General features: G+C 36.2%; 1 pseudogene; it reads left to right on the top strand.

Moving 5' to 3' along the window:
- Nucleotides 1-3,613: 3,613 nt before the first annotated feature.
- LOC142607201 (hydroxycinnamoyl-CoA:piscidic acid hydroxycinnamoyltransferase-like) lies at nt 3,614-5,248 on the top strand (annotated as a pseudogene).
- Nucleotides 5,249-8,647: the final 3,399 nt, after the last annotated feature.

The raw sequence follows: 8,647 nt of genomic DNA, 5'->3' as shown, positions 1-8,647 counted from the left end.
TTTAGATATTGTATATTTTATATTTTATTTTGTGTGGATATCAATTCTTTTTTGGTGAAAAGATATCGAAAAAAAAATATGCAATTTCTAAAAGTAATGAGATTAAAAAAAAAAAAAACTCCCAACACTGTGAACATATGTACAACACCCATTTAATTTCTTGTTCTTGTTCTTTTGTGGCCGCTAAAGCATGAAGTGTTGTGAGATGTTGAAAATTTCCCCAAGGCATCGATGATCACATTTGTTTGCCGCATTTGTAATGTGATCAATTAACTTGGGATTTTTCTAGACCTTGTTTTCCCTTTTGTGAGGCTAACAACTAATTAAAGCTTTTGATATTTGTATGTGCACAATTTGTACCCGGTCCAATCACTAGATGGACTCAGGTTCAAAGAGTCTTATACAATGAAATTTGTAGAGTATAGGTTTGAAATCTAGGTTAGGATATTGAAGAGTTGATAAACAAGCTAGAATGCTGCAATCTATGCAAATAATAGATGAATATCACAAAAAACTTTCCTCGGACGTAAGCCGAAGATCACGTGTATTGCCTTTCTCTCTTTAAGCAAAAGATTACAATTGGTCTTCAAGTTTTTCGTCCTCCTCTCCTCTTCATACCTCTCCAGTCCTCTTATATCCATCTTCTTCTTTTTTTTATCTCCCACGTGTAGCACAGATTTTCCTTCTAGATACTTGTCCTATCCACCACCTTTTTGAAGTCTTCAAATAATAGCTAGAAGGCTGAATATTACTGTTTAGAGGTCATCTCTCCATTAATGCGGCCAGGGAGGTAGACGCAAGGCCTTTAATGTGGTGGTAGCAGCTTTTTTCCTCAAATATTTCTCGCATGTTCCTCCTTCTAACGAGTGCTTGGATCACGCATTTACCCAACAGATCTTCCAGAATTCTGTCTCTAAATCCTTTAGCACGTCCCATGGCCTTTATTGGGCCCGTCCGATGAGATACTCATCCTCGGACAACTCATCTGCCCCTTGTAGCGCAAACTGGCCTGTGGGCCTCGAAGACTCTGATTGAACAAACTTATACCAACAAACCAGGCCCAAGGCCCAAATGTGTATTTAAGCAACTTTGCCCCCACAATATTGACAGACAATTAATGTAAAAATGTCAAATAAATAAAGTACTAGGTTGAATTCTTGGCCTACTTTTCTTTTTGGAGACTTATACTTCTGTTTTATTGGACTTACATTGGTGTCTTGGTCTAATAGTAAAGAGGTTATTAGAAACAGATGTCATAAGTTGAAACTCATTAAAAAATAGAAGAAAAAAGTGAGTGTGATTTATAAATGTAAGGACCAAAAATATAAGAAAACAACAGTCTACTTAAAGATTCTTCTGCTTGTTTATTTACTCAAGGTCCTTCTACAATACATTTGGTAGAGAGGGTTCAACAACAAAAAGTCCCCCTTTCGTAGTCTCTTGATCCCTATTTATATTATTTTCTGCTTTCATCATAGCCCTACACGTTGCAATCTACGGTCCTTTTCCCATGACATCTGTCCGTCGGCAACGGAGCAAGATTCTACTTTGCGTTCCGCACTGTTCAAGTCATGTCCACATTAATGCGACGGATAGAGGTGATGCTTGCTAATTAATGCGGCCAGAATGGTTGTTGCCGAGCATTTAATGCAACCTTCCAAATCAGCCTACTACATCCAGATATTTGCAATATGTCTCTTACGTAACCATCGTCCACGCCACCTCATCTTCGGGCACACCCGGAGACCTTCTCTTCCTCCCTTACCTCATCTTGCATAATGTATGTTGGTCTTCCTTTCTTCGGGTCCTCGGGTTCTTAGGTCCTTGGGTCCTCACAATAAAGAATAGAAAATAATGATTAAGTCAACTGCCAAAATACGCCATGGATTTTGATGTGAACATCTCATTCTCATCATAAGATAGCGATTCAAAAAAATTAATACATGTGTTTCTCATAAAATTGCCATCGAAGTTATCAATAATATTTGAATTTATCCGATGAAACTCTTAAGAATTTTTTTTTTGTTCAATTGGTATAATAATTATTGAAATAAGGTAATTTTTGTTTTCTTAATTAGTTTTTTTATTTATTGTAAAATATATTCTTATATTTATTAAAGTTTTGGATAATTTATGTCTTTGAAAACTTCAGTGATTTTATTAAAATGTTTTTTCATTCACTTTGGTAGATAATTTCTTAATTTTATATTAGAAGATGAATTTAATTCTATAAAAAATCATTATTCAGCATAATTTTCATATGAGTACTGTGTGGGCAATTTTTTGTACTCCTGGGAAACTTATTCCGTACTCCCTGGAAACTTGTTTTTGTCGCACATCGTAAAGATCTTATCCTACTTGCTGTCTTATAAACCTGAAGCTGAAGGAGTAGTGTACCATCAGTTATTAATAACTGATGGTACACTCATTTCTTCGGCGCAAGCTTATAAGTGAGAAATTAGGGAGAGCAATTGATGAGGTAGGAATAAGTTTCCCTGGAGTACAAAAAATTGCACACACAAGTACTATGTTCTTTTAATTTGTTAATATTTTTGAACATATTTAATATCAAATTATACAATTTTTGCATACTTATTGGAGTTATAAAGTTAATAAGTTTTCTAAAATGTTATCTCATAAATATATATTTGTCAATAATAATAATTTTGCGTACAATATATTTATAAATATTACAGTTTTTATGTGTGATTTTTTTTCCTCGCATTTTTTATTTGTCTTGAATCAATTAATGTATTAGTACTATAATTTGAAGCAAAACAATTATTTTTTTCCTAGGTTAAAAAAAAATATAAAGAAATGACGTGACTCAATAACCACAAAAAATTCAAATGGCTAACATGACAAGTCTTTGTCACACCTGCCCCCAAAGTCCAAATCACCTTTGGAGCTATAAATTATTATCACCTGCATATGCATGTGACTATAAATTATTATCACCAACAAGTTTTTGTTTTTGTTGAGAATCCACGGAAAAAATCTTATTCATAAAGAAGCAAATGATTTTTTTTTTTACAAAAGTAAAGGGGTGTTTGGTAGGATAGTTTGAAATGTGATTTTTGTAGTTTTTTGAAATTTGTGTGAATAAAAAGTGTGTAAAGTTGTTTAAAATGTAAAAATATGAGTTTAAAATTGTTAACCAAATAAGCTTAAGTGTGAGCGATGAAAACTGAAGTAAGGGGTGTTTGATAGAGTAGTTTGAAACGTGATTTTTGTAATTTTTTGAAATTTATATAGATAAAAAATGTGTAAAATTATTTAAAATGTAAAAATTTGAATTTAAAAGAGTTAACCAAACATGAGCGATGAAAATTGAAAATAACTTTTTGTATTTTCAAATTATGGGATATGAGTTATACCGACAAAATTATAAAAAAATCAAATTTGTGAGCCTATTTTTCTGACTTGTCACTATCAAGTCATTCATACCACACCTTTTATTTATATATATATATATATATATATATATATATATATATATATATATATATATATATATATATATTTTTTTTTTTCTTCTTCTTTCTTTCTTCTTCAGACCCACACCAGGTTTTTTTTTTCTTCTTCTTTCTTCTTTCTTTTCCTTTTTCTTTCTTTCTTTCTTCTTCACACCCACTCCACCATTTTACCGATCAAACACAATTGAAGCAAACCCTATATTTAACACTATAAGCACCACCGAAGTTAGAGCGTAGAGAGATTTATTTGAAGAAGTACCAAGGAAAAAAAAATGACAAGCATCAGGTCTATTTCCATAGTGGTTCCAAGCGAGCCTACTCCAAGTGGCCTTTTTTGGCTCCCTGAGACTGATCAAGTGAAGCAATGGACTCATGCACAACTCATATACATTTACAGAGCCAAGTCCAACAACACCACCATCCCATGTTCATTTGAGGCAATGAAACATTCCCTAAGCCGTGCTTTGATTCACTTCTACCCGTTGGCTGGCCGGCTATACTGGATTGAAGGTGGTCGTCTAGAACTTGATTGCAATGCCATGGGAGTGCAACTATTGGAAGCTAATTCTGAAGCAGAATTGGATGAACTTGGTGATTTTGCACCAACCGATGCAGTGCGAGATCTTGTTCCAAAGGTTGATTATACTACTCCAATAGAGGAGTGGCCATTGTTGCTTGTACAAGTGACAAGATTTCACTGTGGTGGCCTATGTGTTGGAGTGGCAATATCCTTTACCATGGTTGATGGACGATCTGTAACTCACTTCATCAACTCATGGGCAAAGTTGTCACGGGGATATGATCTGGAGGACGTTGATATGCCATTTCTTGATCGAACTGTTTTGAGATCAAGTGAACCAGTTAAGACTCCACACTTTGATCCCATAGAATATACCACAAAGCCACCAGTCTTGATTGGGAGGACGGATGCAAATGAAGAGAGAAAGAAGGAAACTAGTGCGACCTTGTTAAAACTTACAAGGGAGCAAGTGGAGGTTCTAAAGAAGAGAGCCAATCAAGACGTCGTCGGGGTAACAACAATAAGGCCCTATTCTAGATATGAGGCCATTGCCAGCCACATGTGGAGATGTGCATGTAAGGTACGTGCAATTGATAGTTATAATAGTCAATCAACAAGAGCTCGCCTTGCAGTTGACATTCGTAATCGGTTAAAGCCATCTCTCCCTGAAAGATATTTTGGGAATGCAACTTTAGGTACTGTGACACCAATATGTCTTTATAAAGACCTCTTGTCCAAGCCATTGAGTTATTCTGCTGGGAAACTAAGAGAAGCCACTGAGAGAATGGATGATGAGTATATAAGATCTGCTCTTGATTTTATATCAAGTTAGGAGGATGTGAGTGGGCTAAGGTCTAACTTTCAGATTCAAGGATACTCGGAAGCACCTTTCCTAGGGAACCCTAACATTTCTCTTGGCAGTTGGATAGGTCTACCATTCTACAATGCAGATTTTGGATGGGGAAAGCCTATATACGTGGGTCCTGCGGCGTTGCTACACATGGATGGTATATCATTCATTATGCCAAGTCCCACTGCTGATGGATCTCTCATTATAGCACTTCGATTGCAAACACAATACATGGATTCTTTCAAGAAAATCGTTTATGAGGATATTAGTGTCAGCCCAGCCAAGTTATGATCATGATATACCTAATAATAGCTGTAAAATGCAATGGAAAATTCAAAAACTTCAAAGGCTTTGAGGTTGATGGCTAAGATGTATTGATGTTTATCATGTGTGTTTCTATTTTCAGTAGTTAATTAATGTGGTTATTTTGTTCTTTTTTATGAGTTCTACCCTCTATGTTATAATTTATTTAGTGCTCTTCCCACCCAATAATTGAGTGCCATCTGCATCGATGTTTCCAACACCGTTTTACATGGATTGAATTTTGCATAAAGCATACAATATAAATTTAAACTATGTACCCACTCATCAGTACTGATGAGATTCAAGTCTTCAATCCCCTCCACCCTCTTTAATTTCATGGGTGGGAACAATCCAATATTAGTGAGAGAGTGGAGAGCCTAGTCATCTTTTCAAAACCATTCGAGAACTAGCTAGAGTGCCAGTGCAATTTATCATGGAGCCTAGTAGATAATACATTCGAAAGAAATCATCTACACTTTCTTCTATCCTTATCTGAACCAAGTGGTTGTGGTGCTCAAAGGTGTACACCATCAACTTTATGATCATTAACCGCTGGATAGGCTTACAAGTATGGCTTGGTTTGGATAACGTGTCCGCTTTCAGCGCTTGCGTTCCCTCTTTTTTTTTTTTTTTGGCTGCGTTTCACACTTCGAGGGGATAAAAAGCATTGTGCGCAGCATGCGCACGTACTATGCGCTTGTACTTTTTGTGCACTATTTAACAATTTTTTATTAAAAATAGGTTCGGCAATACTATTCACGTATTTAAAAATTATTTTACTACAGTATTTTCAATTTTCAGTTTTCAGGTTGCGTTCCTTTTTTTTCTGCCGCGTTTCACACATCGAGGGGACAAAAAACACTGTGCGTGCATTGTGTGCGCACTGTTCACGCACTTTTTAACAATTTTTTTTATAAAAAATAGGTACCGCAATACTATTCACACATTTAAAAATTATTTGCTACAGTATTTTCAGTTTTCAGTTTTCAGCCTTATCCAAACGGATCCATAGAACGACCAACCAAGCTGAGCTTAGTAACGTGAATTTGTAACAAAGTTAAACTTTATGGTAGTTAAAAGTGTTAGGTTCATGTGTTTTTGTATTGTCAAACCATGTCAAATTACGTGTTTTTTATTGAGTTTTGATATGTCTTAAAGTTGTAATTAAAGAGCAAATTGAAGATACGAAGTTTGCTCAAGAAAAACACATTTTCAACACATTTTACTCATGTGCCTAGATAGTAGCTTGATAGAGGCTAGAAATAAATTTTTACTATTTTGAATTCTTATAATAGTAGTCTTTTACAAACAAATCCATTTGTATTTAATATTATTACCTTTTTTTTAACTGAATATTATTATTATTACATTTTAGAAAGAATAAAAAAAGACGATGAATTTTGTAAGAGCATTCTTATCAAGCCTTCTATATGCTATAAATGCTATTTTTAAGCATTTTAAACCCAAAAATCCACTCCATCAAACCCAGTAAATGTTATAAAATTTGCACTACTGCTACAGTGCACTCTCATTTTTGAGAGCACACTGTAGCAGTATTGTATAATATTGTATTAATATATTTATTATCTCTCTCCAGCTCTGTCTCCCACATCCCTCTCTTTCTCTGGTTCTCTCTCTGTCTCCTACATCTCTCTCATTTCCTCACTGGGCTCTCTTTCTCTCTCTCTCATTTCCTCACTCCCTCACAACAAGTTCATACGTTTAAGACCGGCTTGGTGGCGAGGAGAACGACGTGGAGACCGGTGTGGAGATCGGCGTGTTGTGTGTTTTCTTGTGGTTGTTGTGGCCGGTGTCTTGTGGTTCTTGTGGTGGTGGTTTCTTGTTGTGACCGAAGCTGTGGCTGTAATGTTTGGTGGGTATCGGTGGTGCTTGGCAACGGTTTTGGCTGGGGTTGAGATCGGGGTGGTGGGTTTTGGTTGGGGTTAAGAACGAGGTGGGTGGGTGGTGGTGGAGGTGGGTTGCTGTGGCTGAGGTGTGGGTCTTGGGTTTGATGGGTTTCTCTATCCTCCGCCTCCCTCTATCCTCCGATTTGCCCTCATCGGTGGAGGTTTTTTTTTTTTTTGGGTGGTTGGTGGTGGATGTGATGGTTGTGGGTGGATATGGATGTGGAGGTTTATTTCTGCTGTGATTTTCTTTTTCTTTTTTTGTTAGTGTTGGTTGTGGTGGGTTTTTGGTCGGTGGTTGGTAGTGTGGTGCCGCCGGCGGTGCTGTGAGAAAGAGAGAGACAGAGGAGAGAGGAAAAAATAAAAAATTATTGAAAAATAATAAAGAAACAATATTTAAATGAAATTGTAAAAAAAATAGAAGTTTTGATATAAGTTGCATTGTAAAGTGGTGTGTTATATGTTATAAATATAGATTTTGAGAGTGTAAATGCTAAATTTTTTAAAAGGTTTGATAAGAATGCTCTAAAAGTTGGATTTGGAATTCAAAAAATAAATAATAAAAAAAAAAACTATGGGGGGAGGGGGGGGGGGGGGGTTTTTCAATTTTTAACAAAAACGAATAGGCAATTTTGTAAAAAAGTGGCAGTTTTGTAAAAAATCCAAAATTTGTGGGCCCGCACATCGGTTTATTTATTCATTTAAACTCACACGTCCCAACGGCTCTCTCACTTTCACTCTCCTCAAATCCCAGAGCTCTCTCTCTCTCTCTCCCTCCCTGCTCCTGTACCAGCCACACACCACCGATTTCCCTAAGCCGATTGTGTTTGGTGGTGGGTTTGGGGGTTGGTTTGTCTGCGGCTGTGATGTTGGGTGTTTTGATATTGTGGGTTTGCTAAACCCTAACTTTCTCTTCTCCGTTTGGTTCCCGAGAAAGCTCTGGAAAATTCAATATTAATGTAGAGAAAATAAAGTTGAGGATTCTTTTCCCATACTATTTGGTTAGGTGTATTATTTTGAATTTGTGATTCTCGTGTTTATTGTATTTTCCTGCGTTTTCTCGGCAACCAAACGGAACATCATCGGTATAGTTGTTTCTTGGTTTATTGTCATTACTGTTTCTATTTGTTTTATGTATCTTTTTTTGGTGCTTTCGTCCTTGAAAGTAGAGAGCTTTTAGATTTCAATTACTAATCATGTGCTTGTTTATGTGTTTGTGGAGGTTTTAGATTCGAATTTCTGGGTGATGGGTGTTTTGATTGGGGTTTGGGCGTGGGTTTGGCTGTGGTTGTTTTGAATGGGTGTGACTGGGTGTGGGTGTGGGTGTGGGTGTGGGTGTGGCATTGTAGGCTTAAACTTGTGCATTGTAGGCTTCTTCGCCATGGGTGGTATGTTTGCATTTTGCAGTTTGCACCAGAACCTAGCACCTATCTTCACAACCCTCCAAGGAATCATTCCTAGAGGATTGAGGGTTGAAGCATTGATAAAATTTATTCATGAAAAGGTGATTCATTATTACAGTTTCTTACTGATATGGAAAAACAAAAACTTTTTCTGTCAAATTCAAATTCAAAATCTTTTATTTTGGTCTCAT

This window comes from Castanea sativa, chromosome 8 (assembly GCF_040712315.1).
Source record: "Castanea sativa cultivar Marrone di Chiusa Pesio chromosome 8, ASM4071231v1".
Taxonomy (NCBI): domain Eukaryota; kingdom Viridiplantae; phylum Streptophyta; class Magnoliopsida; order Fagales; family Fagaceae; genus Castanea; species Castanea sativa.
The sequence above is the reverse complement of the archived record's forward strand: the minus strand, read 5'-3'. Positions and strand labels throughout refer to the sequence as shown.